Source organism: Eleutherodactylus coqui, chromosome 9 (assembly GCF_035609145.1).
Source record: "Eleutherodactylus coqui strain aEleCoq1 chromosome 9, aEleCoq1.hap1, whole genome shotgun sequence".
Taxonomy (NCBI): domain Eukaryota; kingdom Metazoa; phylum Chordata; class Amphibia; order Anura; family Eleutherodactylidae; genus Eleutherodactylus; species Eleutherodactylus coqui.
The window spans coordinates 83,088,118-83,101,787 of record NC_089845.1 but is presented as its reverse complement, the minus strand read 5'-3'; the positions used below and the strand labels follow the sequence as shown (position 1 = coordinate 83,101,787).

General features: G+C 44.9%; 4 non-coding genes across 4 annotated transcripts; all 4 read left to right on the top strand.

Moving 5' to 3' along the window:
* The first annotated feature begins 1,359 nt into the window (after window positions 1–1,359).
* Window positions 1,360–1,431, top strand: TRNAC-GCA (transfer RNA cysteine (anticodon GCA)). The gene has a single exon. It is a non-coding gene; the product is annotated as a tRNA-Cys (tRNA).
* Window positions 1,432–1,661: 230 nt separating this feature from the next.
* Window positions 1,662–1,733, top strand: TRNAC-GCA (transfer RNA cysteine (anticodon GCA)). The gene has a single exon. It is a non-coding gene; the product is annotated as a tRNA-Cys (tRNA).
* Window positions 1,734–6,211: 4,478 nt separating this feature from the next.
* Window positions 6,212–6,283, top strand: TRNAC-GCA (transfer RNA cysteine (anticodon GCA)). Its single transcript has one exon. It is a non-coding gene; the product is annotated as a tRNA-Cys (tRNA).
* A 7,180-nt stretch (window positions 6,284–13,463) lies between these two features.
* TRNAC-GCA (transfer RNA cysteine (anticodon GCA)) lies at window positions 13,464–13,535 on the top strand. Its single transcript has one exon. It is a non-coding gene; the product is annotated as a tRNA-Cys (tRNA).
* The last annotated feature ends 135 nt before the right edge of the window (window positions 13,536–13,670 follow it).

Genomic DNA, 13,670 nt, shown 5'->3' with positions numbered 1-13,670 from the left:
GAACTAATCATCCACTCTCTCACTGGCCATCTTCATTGGTAGGGATTTCAACAAGCATCCTACCTTTTGAGAAATTGGTTTCCTCAGAACATTACTTTTTAAGAACCAGTGAGGACAATCATAAGCCAAGGGGGCATAGCTCAGTGGAAGAGCATTCGACTGCAGATCAAGAAGTCCCTGGTTCATAATCCGGGTGCCCTCTTCAAGTGCCAGCTTTACTCATGCTATTCAACGAGATGCTTACCTTTCCAAGAAAGCTCTTCTACAAATTGTCACCCTTGAGCACATTTCTCATGCAGAACTGAACTGGTCGTCCACTCTCTCACTGGGAATCTTCATTGGTAGGGATTTCAACAAGCATCCTACCTTTTGAGAAATTGGTTTCCTCAGAACATTACTTTTTAAGAACCAGTGAGGACAATCATAAGCCAAGGGGGCATAGCTCAGTGGAAGAGCATTCGACTGCAGATCAAGAAGTCCCTGGTTCATAATCCGGGTGCCCTCTTCAAGTGCCAGCTTTACTCATGCTATTCAACGAGATGCTTACCTTTCCAAGAAAGCTCTACTTCAACTTGTCACCCTTGAGCACATTTCTCATGCAGAACTAAACAGGAACTAATCATCCACTCTCTCACTGGCAATCTTCATTGGTAGGGATTTCAACAAGCATCCTACCTTTTGAGAAATTGGTTTCCTCAGAACATTACTTTTTAAGAACCAGTGAGGACAATCATAAGCCAAGGGGGCATAGCTCAGTGGAAGAGCATTCGACTGCAGATCAAGAAGTCCCTGGTTCCTAATCCGGGTGCCCTCTTCAAGTGCCAGCTTTACTCATGCTATTCAACGAGATGCTTACCTTTCCAAGAAAGCTCTTCTACAAATTGTCACCCTTGAGCACATTTCTCATGCAGAACTGAACTGGAACTGGTCATCCACTCTCTCACTGGCCATCTTCATTGGTAGGGATTTCAACAAGCATCCTACCTTTTGAGAAATTGGTTTCCTCAGAACATTACTTTTTAAGAACCAGTGAGGACAATCATAAGCCAAGGGGGCATAGCTCAGTGGAAGAGCATTCGACTGCAGATCAAGAAGTCCCTGGTTCATAATCCGGGTGCCCTCTTCAAGTGCCAGCTTTACTCATGCTATTCAACGAGATGCTTACCTTTCCAAGAAAGCTCTTCTACAAATTGTCACCCTTGAGCACATTTCTCATGCAGAACTGAACTGGAACTGGTCATCCACTCTCTCACTGGCCATCTTCATTGGTAGGGATTTCAACAAGCATCCTACTTTTTGAGAAATTGGTTTCCTCAGAACATTACTTTTTAAGAACCAGTGAGGACAATCATAAGCCAAGGGGGCATAGCTCAGTGGAAGAGCATTCGACTGCAGATCGAGAGGTCCCTGGTTCAAATCCGGGTGCCCCCTTCAAGTGCCAGCTTTACTCATGCTATTCAACGAGATGCTTACCTTTCCAAGAAAGCTCTTCTTCAAATTGTCACCCTTGAGCACATTTCTCATGCAGAACTGAACTGGTTGTCCACTCTCTCACTGGCCATCTTCATTGGTAGGGATTTCAACAAGCATCCTTACTTTTGAGAAATTGGTTTCCTCAGAACATTACTTTTTAAGAACCAGTGAGGACAATCATAAGCCAAGGGGGCATAGCTCAGTGGAAGAGCATTCGACTGCAGATCGAGAGGTCCCTGGTTCAAATCCGGGTGCCCCCTTCAAGTGCCAGCTTTACTCATGCTATTCAACGAGATGCTTACCTTTCCAAGAAAGCTCTTCTTCAACTTGTCACCCTTGAGCACATTTCTCATGCAGAACTAAACAGGAACTGGTCGTCCACTCTCTCACTGGGAATCTTCATTGGTAGGGATTTCAACAAGCATCCTACCTTTTGAGAAATTGGTTTCCTCAGAACATTACTTTTTAAGAACCAGTGAGGACAATCATAAGCCAAGGGGGCATAGCTCAGAGGAAGAGCATTCGACTGCAGATCGAGAGGTCCCTGGTTCTAATCCGGGTGCCCCCTTCAAGTGCCAGCTTTACTCATGCTATTCAACGAGATGCTTACCTTTCCAAGAAAGCTCTTCTTCAACTTGTCACCCTTGAGCACATTTCTCATGCAGAACTAAACAGGAACTAATCATCCACTCTCTCACTGGCAATATTCATTGGTAGGGATTTCAACAAGCATCCTACCTTTTGAGAAATTGGTTTCCTCAGAACATTACTTTTTAAGAACCAGTGAGGACAATCATAAGCCAAGGGGGCATAGCTCAGAGGAAGAGCATTCGACTGCAGATCGAGAGGTCCCTGGTTCTAATCCGGGTGCCCCCTTCAAGTGCCAGCTTTACTCATGCTATTCAACGAGATGCTTACCTTTCCAAGAAAGCTCTTCTTCAACTTGTCACCCTTGAGCACATTTCTCATGCAGAACTAAACAGGAACTAATCATCCACTCTCTCACTGGCAATATTCATTGGTAGGGATTTCAACAAGCATCCTACCTTTTGAGAAATTGGTTTCCTCAGAACATTACTTTTTAAGAACCAGTGAGGACAATCATAAGCCAAGGGGGCATAGCTCAGAGGAAGAGCATTCGACTGCAGATCGAGAGGTCCCTGGTTCAAATCCGGGTGCCCCCTTCAAGTGCCAGCTTTACTCATGCTATTCAACGAGATGCTTACCTTTCCAAGAAAGCTCTTCTACAAATTGTCACCCTTGAGCACATTTCTCATGCAGAACTGAACTGGAACTGGTCATCCACTCTCTCACTGGCCATCTTCATTGGTAGGGATTTCAACAAGCATCCTACCTTTTGAGAAATTGGTTTCCTCAGAACATTACTTTTTAAGAACCAGTGAGGACAATCATAAGCCAAGGGGGCATAGCTCAGTGGAAGAGCATTCGACTGCAGATCAAGAAGTCCCTGGTTCATAATCCGGGTGCCCTCTTCAAGTGCCAGCTTTACTCATGCTATTCAACGAGATGCTTACCTTTCCAAGAAAGCTCTTCTACAAATTGTCACCCTTGAGCACATTTCTCATGCAGAACTGAACTGGTCGTCCACTCTCTCACTGGGAATCTTCATTGGTAGGGATTTCAACAAGCATCCTACCTTTTGAGAAATTGGTTTCCTCAGAACATTACTTTTTAAGAACCAGTGAGCACAGTTATAAGCCAGGGGGGGCATAGCTCAGTGGAAGAGCATTCGACTGCAGATCAAGAAGTCCCTGGTTCATAATCCGGGTGCCCTCTTCAAGTGCCAGCTTTACTCATGCTATTCAACGAGATGCTTACCTTTCCAAGAAAGCTCTTCTTCAACTTGTCACCCTTGAGCACATTTCTCATGCAGAACTGAACTGGTCGTCCACTCTCTCACTGGGAATCTTCATTGGTAGGGATTTCAACAAGCATCCTACCTTTTGAGAAATTGGTTTCCTCAGAACATTACTTTTTAAGAACCAGTGAGGACAATCATAAGCCAAGGGGGCATAGCTCAGTGGAAGAGCATTCGACTGCAGATCAAGAAGTCCCTGGTTCATAATCCGGGTGCCCTCTTCAAGTGCCAGCTTTACTCATGCTATTCAACGAGATGCTTACCTTTCCAAGAAAGCTCTTCTACAAATTGTCACCCTTGAGCACATTTCTCATGCAGAACTGAACTGGTCGTCGACTCTCTCACTGGGAATCTTCATTGGTAGGGATTTCAACAAGCATCCTACCTTTTGAGAAATTGGTTTCCTCAGAACATTACTTTTTAAGAACCAGTGAGGACAATCATAAGCCAAGGGGGCATAGCTCAGTGGAAGAGCATTCGACTGCAGATCAAGAAGTCCCTGGTTCAAATCCGGGTGCCCCCTTCAAGTGCCAACGAGATGCTTACCTTTCCAAGAAAGCTCTTCTTCAACTTGTCACCCTTGAGCACATTTCTCATGCAGAACTAAACAGGAACTAATCATCCACTCTCTCACTGGCAATCTTCATTGGTAGGGATTTCAACAAGCATCCTACCTTTTGAGAAATTGGTTTCCTCAGAACATTACTTTTTAAGAACCAGTGAGGACAATCATAAGCCAAGGGGGCATAGCTCAGTGGAAGAGGTCCCTGGTTCAAATCCGGGTGCCCCCTTCAAGTGCCAGCTTTACTCATGCTATTCAACGAGATGCTTACCTTTCCAAGAAAGCTCTTCTTCAACTTGTCACCCTTGAGCACATTTCTCATGCAGAACTAAACAGGAACTAATCATCCACTCTCTCACTGGCAATATTCATTGGTAGGGATTTCAACAAGCATCCTACCTTTTGAGAAATTGGTTTCCTCAGAACATTACTTTTTAAGAACCAGTGAGGACAATCATAAGCCAAGGGGGCATAGCTCAGAGGAAGAGCATTCAACTGCAGATCGAGAGGTCCCTGGTTCTAATCCGGGTGCCCCCTTCAAGTGCCAGCTTTACTCATGCTATTCAACGAGATGCTTACCTTTCCAAGAAAGCTCTTCTTTAACTTGTCACCCTTGAGCACATTTCTCATGCAGAACTAAACAGGAACTAATCATCCACTCTCTCACTGGCAATATTCATTGGTAGGGATTTCAACAAGCATCCTACCTTTTGAGAAATTGGTTTCCTCAGAACATTACTTTTTAAGAACCAGTGAGGACAATCATAAGCCAAGGGGGCATAGCTCAGAGGAAGAGCATTCGACTGCAGATCGAGAGGTCCCTGGTTCAAATCCGGGTGCCCCCTTCAAGTGCCAGCTTTACTCATGCTATTCAACGAGATGCTTACCTTTCCAAGAAAGCTCTTCTACAAATTGTCACCCTTGAGCACATTTCTCATGCAGAACTGAACTGGAACTGGTCATCCACTCTCTCACTGGCCATCTTAATTGGTAGGGATTTCAACAAGCATCCTACCTTTTGAGAAATTGGTTTCCTCAGAACATTACTTTTTAAGAACCAGTGAGGACAATCATAAGCCAAGGGGGCATAGCTCAGTGGAAGAGCATTCGACTGCAGATCAAGAAGTCCCTGGTTCATAATCCGGGTGCCCTCTTCAAGTGCCAGCTTTACTCATGCTATTCAACGAGATGCTTACCTTTCCAAGAAAGCTCTTCTACAAATTGTCACCCTTGAGCACATTTCTCATGCAGAACTGAACTGGAACTGGTCATCCACTCTCTCACTGGCCATCTTCATTGGTAGGGATTTCAACAAGCATCCTACCTTTTGAGAAATTGGTTTCCTCAGAACATTAGTGAGGACAATCATAAGCCAAGGGGGCATAGCTCAGTGGAAGAGCATTCGACTGCAGATCAAGAAGTCCCTGGTTCCTAATCCGGGTGCCCTCTTCAAGTGCCAGCTTTACTCATGCTATTCAACGAGATGCTTACCTTTCCAAGAAAGCTCTTCTACAAATTGTCACCCTTGAGCACATTTCTCATGCAGAACTGAACTGGAACTGGTCATCCACTCTCTCACTGGCCATCTTCATTGGTAGGGATTTCAACAAGCATCCTACCTTTTGAGAAATTGGTTTCCTCAGAACATTACTTTTTAAGAACCAGTGAGGACAATCATAAGCCAAGGGGGCATAGCTCAGTGGAAGAGCATTCGACTGCAGATCAAGAAGTCCCTGGTTCATAATCCGGGTGCCCTCTTCAAGTGCCAGCTTTACTCATGCTATTCAACGAGATGCTTACCTTTCCAAGAAAGCTCTTCTACAAATTGTCACCCTTGAGCACATTTCTCATGCAGAACTGAACTGGAACTGGTCATCCACTCTCTCACTGGCCATCTTCATTGGTAGGGATTTCAACAAGCATCCTACCTTTTGAGAAATTGGTTTCCTCAGAACATTACTTTTTAAGAACCAGTGAGGACAATCATAAGCCAAGGGGGCATAGCTCAGTGGAAGAGCATTCGACTGCAGATCAAGAAGTCCCTGGTTCATAATCCGGGTGCCCTCTTCAAGTGCCAGCTTTACTCATGCTATTCAACGAGATGCTTACCTTTCCAAGAAAGCTCTTCTACAAATTGTCACCCTTGAGCACATTTCTCATGCAGAACTGAACTGGTCGTCCACTCTTTCACTGGGAATCTTCATTGGTAGGGATTTCAACAAGCATCCTACCTTTTGAGAAATTGGTTTCCTCAGAACATTACTTTTTAAGAACCAGTGAGGACAATCATAAGCCAAGGGGGCATAGCTCAGTGGAAGAGCATTCGACTGCAGATCGAGAGGTCCCTGGTTCAAATCCGGGTGCCCCCTTCAAGTGCCAGCTTTACTCATGCTATTCAACGAGATGCTTACCTTTCCAAGAAAGCTCTTCTTCAACTTGTCACCCTTGAGCACATTTCTCATGCAGAACTAAACAGGAACTGGTCGTCCACTCTCTCACTGGGAATCTTCATTGGTAGGGATTTCAACAAGCATCCTACCTTTTGAGAAATTGGTTTCCTCAGAACATTACTTTTTAAGAACCAGTGAGGACAATCATAAGCCAAGGGGGCATAGCTCAGAGGAAGAGCATTCGACTGCAGATCGAGAGGTCCCTGGTTCTAATCCGGGTGCCCCCTTCAAGTGCCAGCTTTACTCATGCTATTCAACGAGATGCTTACCTTTCCAAGAAAGCTCTTCTTCAACTTGTCACCCTTGAGCACATTTCTCATGCAGGACTAAACAGGAACTAATCATCCACTCTCTCACTGGCAATATTCATTGGTAGGGATTTCAACAAGCATCCTACCTTTTGAGAAATTGGTTTCCTCAGAACATTACTTTTTAAGAACCAGTGAGGACAATCATAAGCCAAGGGGGCATAGCTCAGAGGAAGAGCATTCGACTGCAGATCGAGAGGTCCCTGGTTCTAATCCGGGTGCCCCCTTCAAGTGCCAGCTTTACTCATGCTATTCAACGAGATGCTTACCTTTCCAAGAAAGCTCTTCTTCAACTTGTCACCCTTGAGCACATTTCTCATGCAGAACTAAACAGGAACTAATCATCCACTCTCTCACTGGCAATATTCATTGGTAGGGATTTCAACAAGCATCCTACCTTTTGAGAAATTGGTTTCCTCAGAACATTACTTTTTAAGAACCAGTGAGGACAATCATAAGCCAAGGGGGCATAGCTCAGAGGAAGAGCATTCGACTGCAGATCGAGAGGTCCCTGGTTCAAATCCGGGTGCCCCCTTCAAGTGCCAGCTTTACTCATGCTATTCAACGAGATGCTTACCTTTCCAAGAAAGCTCTTCTACAAATTGTCACCCTTGAGCACATTTCTCATGCAGAACTGAACTGGAACTGGTCATCCACTCTCTCACTGGCCATCTTCATTGGTAGGGATTTCAACAAGCATCCTACCTTTTGAGAAATTGGTTTCCTCAGAACATTACTTTTTAAGAACCAGTGAGGACAATCATAAGCCAAGGGGGCATAGCTCAGTGGAAGAGCATTCGACTGCAGATCAAGAAGTCCCTGGTTCATAATCCGGGTGCCCTCTTCAAGTGCCAGCTTTACTCATGCTATTCAACGAGATGCTTACCTTTCCAAGAAAGCTCTTCTACAAATTGTCACCCTTGAGCACATTTCTCATGCAGAACTGAACTGGAACTGGTCATCCACTCTCTCACTGGCCATCTTCATTGGTAGGGATTTCAACAAGCATCCTACCTTTTGAGAAATTGGTTTCCTCAGAACATTACTTTTTAAGAACCAGTGAGGACAATCATAAGCCAAGGGGGCATAGCTCAGTGGAAGAGCATTCGACTGCAGATCAAGAAGTCCCTGGTTCATAATCCGGGTGCCCTCTTCAAGTGCCAGCTTTACTCATGCTATTCAACGAGATGCTTACCTTTCCAAGAAAGCTCTTCTACAAATTGTCACCCTTGAGCACATTTCTCATGCAGAACTGAACTGGAACTGGTCATCCACTCTCTCACTGGCCATCTTCATTGGTAGGGATTTCAACAAGCATCCTACCTTTTGAGAAATTGGTTTCCTCAGAACATTACTTTTTAAGAACCAGTGAGGACAATCATAAGCCAAGGGGGCATAGCTCAGTGGAAGAGCATTCGACTGCAGATCAAGAAGTCCCTGGTTCCTAATCCGGGTGCCCTCTTCAAGTGCCAGATTTACTCATGCTATTCAACGAGATGCTTACCTTTCCAAGAAAGCTCTTCTACAAATTGTCACCCTTGAGCACATTTCTCATGCAGAACTGAACTGGTCGTCCACTCTCTCACTGGGAATCTTCATTGGTAGGGATTTCAACAAGCATCCTACCTTTTGAGAAATTGGTTTCCTCAGAACATTACTTTTTAAGAACCAGTGAGGACAATCATAAGCCAGGGGGGGCATAGCTCAGTGGAAGAGCATTCGACTGCAGATCAAGAAGTCCCTGGTTCAAATCCGGGTGCCCCCTTCAAGTGCCAACGAGATGCTTACCTTTCAAGAAAGCTCTTCTTCAACTTGTCACCCTTGAGCACATTTCTCATGCAGAACTAATCATCCACTCTCTCACTGGCAATCTTCATTGGTAGGGATTTCAACAAGCATCCTACCTTTTGAGAAATTGGTTTCCTCAGAACATTACTTTTTAAGAACCAGTGAGGACAATCATAAGCCAAGGGGGCATAGCTCAGAGGAAGAGCATTCGACTGCAGATCGAGAGGTCCCTGGTTCAAATCCGGGTGCCCCCTTCAAGTGCCAGCTTTACTCATGCTATTCAACGAGATGCTTACCTTTCCAAGAAAGCTCTTCTACAAATTGTCACCCTTGAGCACATTTCTCATGCAGAACTGAACTGGAACTGGTCATCCACTCTCTCACTGGCCATCTTCATTGGTAGGGATTTCAACAAGCATCCTACCTTTTGAGAAATTGGTTTCCTCAGAACATTAGTGAGGACAATCATAAGCCAAGGGGGCATAGCTCAGTGGAAGAGCATTCGACTGCAGATCAAGAAGTCCCTGGTTCCTAATCCGGGTGCCCTCTTCAAGTGCCAGCTTTACTCATGCTATTCAACGAGATGCTTACCTTTCCAAGAAAGCTCTTCTACAAATTGTCACCCTTGAGCACATTTCTCATGCAGAACTGAACTGGAACTGGTCATCCACTCTCTCACTGGCCATCTTCATTGGTAGGGATTTCAACAAGCATCCTACCTTTTGAGAAATTGGTTTCCTCAGAACATTACTTTTTAAGAACCAGTGAGGACAATCATAAGCCAAGGGGGCATAGCTCAGTGGAAGAGCATTCGACTGCAGATCAAGAAGTCCCTGGTTCATAATCCGGGTGCCCTCTTCAAGTGCCAGCTTTACTCATGCTATTCAACGAGATGCTTACCTTTCCAAGAAAGCTCTTCTACAAATTGTCACCCTTGAGCACATTTCTCATGCAGAACTGAACTGGAACTGGTCATCCACTCTCTCACTGGCCATCTTCATTGGTAGGGATTTCAACAAGCATCCTACCTTTTGAGAAATTGGTTTCCTCAGAACATTACTTTTTAAGAACCAGTGAGGACAATCATAAGCCAAGGGGGCATAGCTCAGTGGAAGAGCATTCGACTGCAGATCAAGAAGTCCCTGGTTCATAATCCGGGTGCCCTCTTCAAGTGCCAGCTTTACTCATGCTATTCAACGAGATGCTTACCTTTCCAAGAAAGCTCTTCTACAAATTGTCACCCTTGAGCACATTTCTCATGCAGAACTGAACTGGTCGTCCACTCTTTCACTGGGAATCTTCATTGGTAGGGATTTCAACAAGCATCCTACCTTTTGAGAAATTGGTTTCCTCAGAACATTACTTTTTAAGAACCAGTGAGGACAATCATAAGCCAAGGGGGCATAGCTCAGTGGAAAATCATTCGACTGCAGATCGAGAGGTCCCTGGTTCAAATCCGGGTGCCCCCTTCAAGTGCCAGCTTTACTCATGCTATTCAACGAGATGCTTACCTTTCCAAGAAAGCTCTTCTACAAATTGTCACCCTTGAGCACATTTCTCATGCAGAACTGAACTGGAACTGGTCATCCACTCTCTCACTGGCCATCTTCATTGGTAGGGATTTCAACAAGCATCCTACCTTTTGAGAAATTGGTTTCCTCAGAACATTACTTTTTAAGAACCAGTGAGGACAATCATAAGCCAAGGGGGCATAGCTCAGTGGAAGAGCATTCGACTGCAGATCAAGAAGTCCCTGGTTCATAATCCGGGTGCCCTCTTCAAGTGCCAGCTTTACTCATGCTATTCAACGAGATGCTTACCTTTCCAAGAAAGCTCTTCTACAAATTGTCACCCTTGAGCACATTTCTCATGCAGAACTGAACTGGTCGTCCACTCTCTCACTGGGAATCTTCATTGGTAGGGATTTCAACAAGCATCCTACCTTTTGAGAAATTGGTTTCCTCAGAACATTACTTTTTAAGAACCAGTGAGCACAGTTATAAGCCAGGGGGGGCATAGCTCAGTGGAAGAGCATTCGACTGCAGATCAAGAAGTCCCTGGTTCAAATCCGGGTGCCCCCTTCAAGTGCCAACGAGATGCTTACCTTTCCAAGAAAGCTCTTCTTCAACTTGTCACCCTTGAGCACATTTCTCATGCAGAACTGAACTGGTCGTCCACTCTCTCACTGGGAATCTTCATTGGTAGGGATTTCAACAAGCATCCTACCTTTTGAGAAATTGGTTTCCTCAGAACATTACTTTTTAAGAACCAGTGAGGACAATCATAAGCCAAGGGGGCATAGCTCAGTGGAAGAGCATTCGACTGCAGATCAAGAAGTCCCTGGTTCATAATCCGGGTGCCCTCTTCAAGTGCCAGCTTTACTCATGCTATTCAACGAGATGCTTACCTTTCCAAGAAAGCTCTTCTACAAATTGTCACCCTTGAGCACATTTCTCATGCAGAACTGAACTGGTCGTCGACTCTCTCACTGGGAATCTTCATTGGTAGGGATTTCAACAAGCATCCTACCTTTTGAGAAATTGGTTTCCTCAGAACATTACTTTTTAAGAACCAGTGAGGACAATCATAAGCCAAGGGGGCATAGCTCAGTGGAAGAGCATTCGACTGCAGATCAAGAAGTCCCTGGTTCAAATCCGGGTGCCCCCTTCAAGTGCCAACGAGATGCTTACCTTTCCAAGAAAGCTCTTCTTCAACTTGTCACCCTTGAGCACATTTCTCATGCAGAACTAAACAGGAACTAATCATCCACTCTCTCACTGGCAATCTTCATTGGTAGGGATTTCAACAAGCATCCTACCTTTTGAGAAATTGGTTTCCTCAGAACATTACTTTTTAAGAACCAGTGAGGACAATCATAAGCCAAGGGGGCATAGCTCAGTGGAAGAGGTCCCTGGTTCAAATCCGGGTGCCCCCTTCAAGTGCCAGCTTTACTCATGCTATTCAACGAGATGCTTACCTTTCCAAGAAAGCTCTTCTTCAACTTGTCACCCTTGAGCACATTTCTCATGCAGAACTAAACAGGAACTAATCATCCACTCTCTCACTGGCAATATTCATTGGTAGGGATTTCAACAAGCATCCTACCTTTTGAGAAATTGGTTTCCTCAGAACATTACTTTTTAAGAACCAGTGAGGACAATCATAAGCCAAGGGGGCATAGCTCAGAGGAAGAGCATTCAACTGCAGATCGAGAGGTCCCTGGTTCTAATCCGGGTGCCCCCTTCAAGTGCCAGCTTTACTCATGCTATTCAACGAGATGCTTACCTTTCCAAGAAAGCTCTTCTTTAACTTGTCACCCTTGAGCACATTTCTCATGCAGAACTAAACAGGAACTAATCATCCACTCTCTCACTGGCAATATTCATTGGTAGGGATTTCAACAAGCATCCTACCTTTTGAGAAATTGGTTTCCTCAGAACATTACTTTTTAAGAACCAGTGAGGACAATCATAAGCCAAGGGGGCATAGCTCAGAGGAAGAGCATTCGACTGCAGATCGAGAGGTCCCTGGTTCAAATCCGGGTGCCCCCTTCAAGTGCCAGCTTTACTCATGCTATTCAACGAGATGCTTACCTTTCCAAGAAAGCTCTTCTACAAATTGTCACCCTTGAGCACATTTCTCATGCAGAACTGAACTGGAACTGGTCATCCACTCTCTCACTGGCCATCTTAATTGGTAGGGATTTCAACAAGCATCCTACCTTTTGAGAAATTGGTTTCCTCAGAACATTACTTTTTAAGAACCAGTGAGGACAATCATAAGCCAAGGGGGCATAGCTCAGTGGAAGAGCATTCGACTGCAGATCAAGAAGTCCCTGGTTCATAATCCGGGTGCCCTCTTCAAGTGCCAGCTTTACTCATGCTATTCAACGAGATGCTTACCTTTCCAAGAAAGCTCTTCTACAAATTGTCACCCTTGAGCACATTTCTCATGCAGAACTGAACTGGAACTGGTCATCCACTCTCTCACTGGCCATCTTCATTGGTAGGGATTTCAACAAGCATCCTACCTTTTGAGAAATTGGTTTCCTCAGAACATTAGTGAGGACAATCATAAGCCAAGGGGGCATAGCTCAGTGGAAGAGCATTCGACTGCAGATCAAGAAGTCCCTGGTTCCTAATCCGGGTGCCCTCTTCAAGTGCCAGCTTTACTCATGCTATTCAACGAGATGCTTACCTTTCCAAGAAAGCTCTTCTACAAATTGTCACCCTTGAGCACATTTCTCATGCAGAACTGAACTGGAACTGGTCATCCACTCTCTCACTGGCCATCTTCATTGGTAGGGATTTCAACAAGCATCCTACCTTTTGAGAAATTGGTTTCCTCAGAACATTACTTTTTAAGAACCAGTGAGGACAATCATAAGCCAAGGGGGCATAGCTCAGTGGAAGAGCATTCGACTGCAGATCAAGAAGTCCCTGGTTCATAATCCGGGTGCCCTCTTCAAGTGCCAGCTTTACTCATGCTATTCAACGAGATGCTTACCTTTCCAAGAAAGCTCTTCTACAAATTGTCACCCTTGAGCACATTTCTCATGCAGAACTGAACTGGAACTGGTCATCCACTCTCTCACTGGCCATCTTCATTGGTAGGGATTTCAACAAGCATCCTACCTTTTGAGAAATTGGTTTCCTCAGAACATTACTTTTTAAGAACCAGTGAGGACAATCATAAGCCAAGGGGGCATAGCTCAGTGGAAGAGCATTCGACTGCAGATCAAGAAGTCCCTGGTTCATAATCCGGGTGCCCTCTTCAAGTGCCAGCTTTACTCATGCTATTCAACGAGATGCTTACCTTTCCAAGAAAGCTCTTCTACAAATTGTCACCCTTGAGCACATTTCTCATGCAGAACTGAACTGGTCGTCCACTCTTTCACTGGGAATCTTCATTGGTAGGGATTTCAACAAGCATCCTACCTTTTGAGAAATTGGTTTCCTCAGAACATTACTTTTTAAGAACCAGTGAGGACAATCATAAGCCAAGGGGGCATAGCTCAGTGGAAGAGCATTCGACTGCAGATCGAGAGGTCCCTGGTTCAAATCCGGGTGCCCCCTTCAAGTGCCAGCTTTACTCATGCTATTCAACGAGATGCTTACCTTTCCAAGAAAGCTCTTCTTCAACTTGTCACCCTTGAGCACATTTCTCATGCAGAACTAAACAGGAACTGGTCGTCCACTCTCTCACTGGGA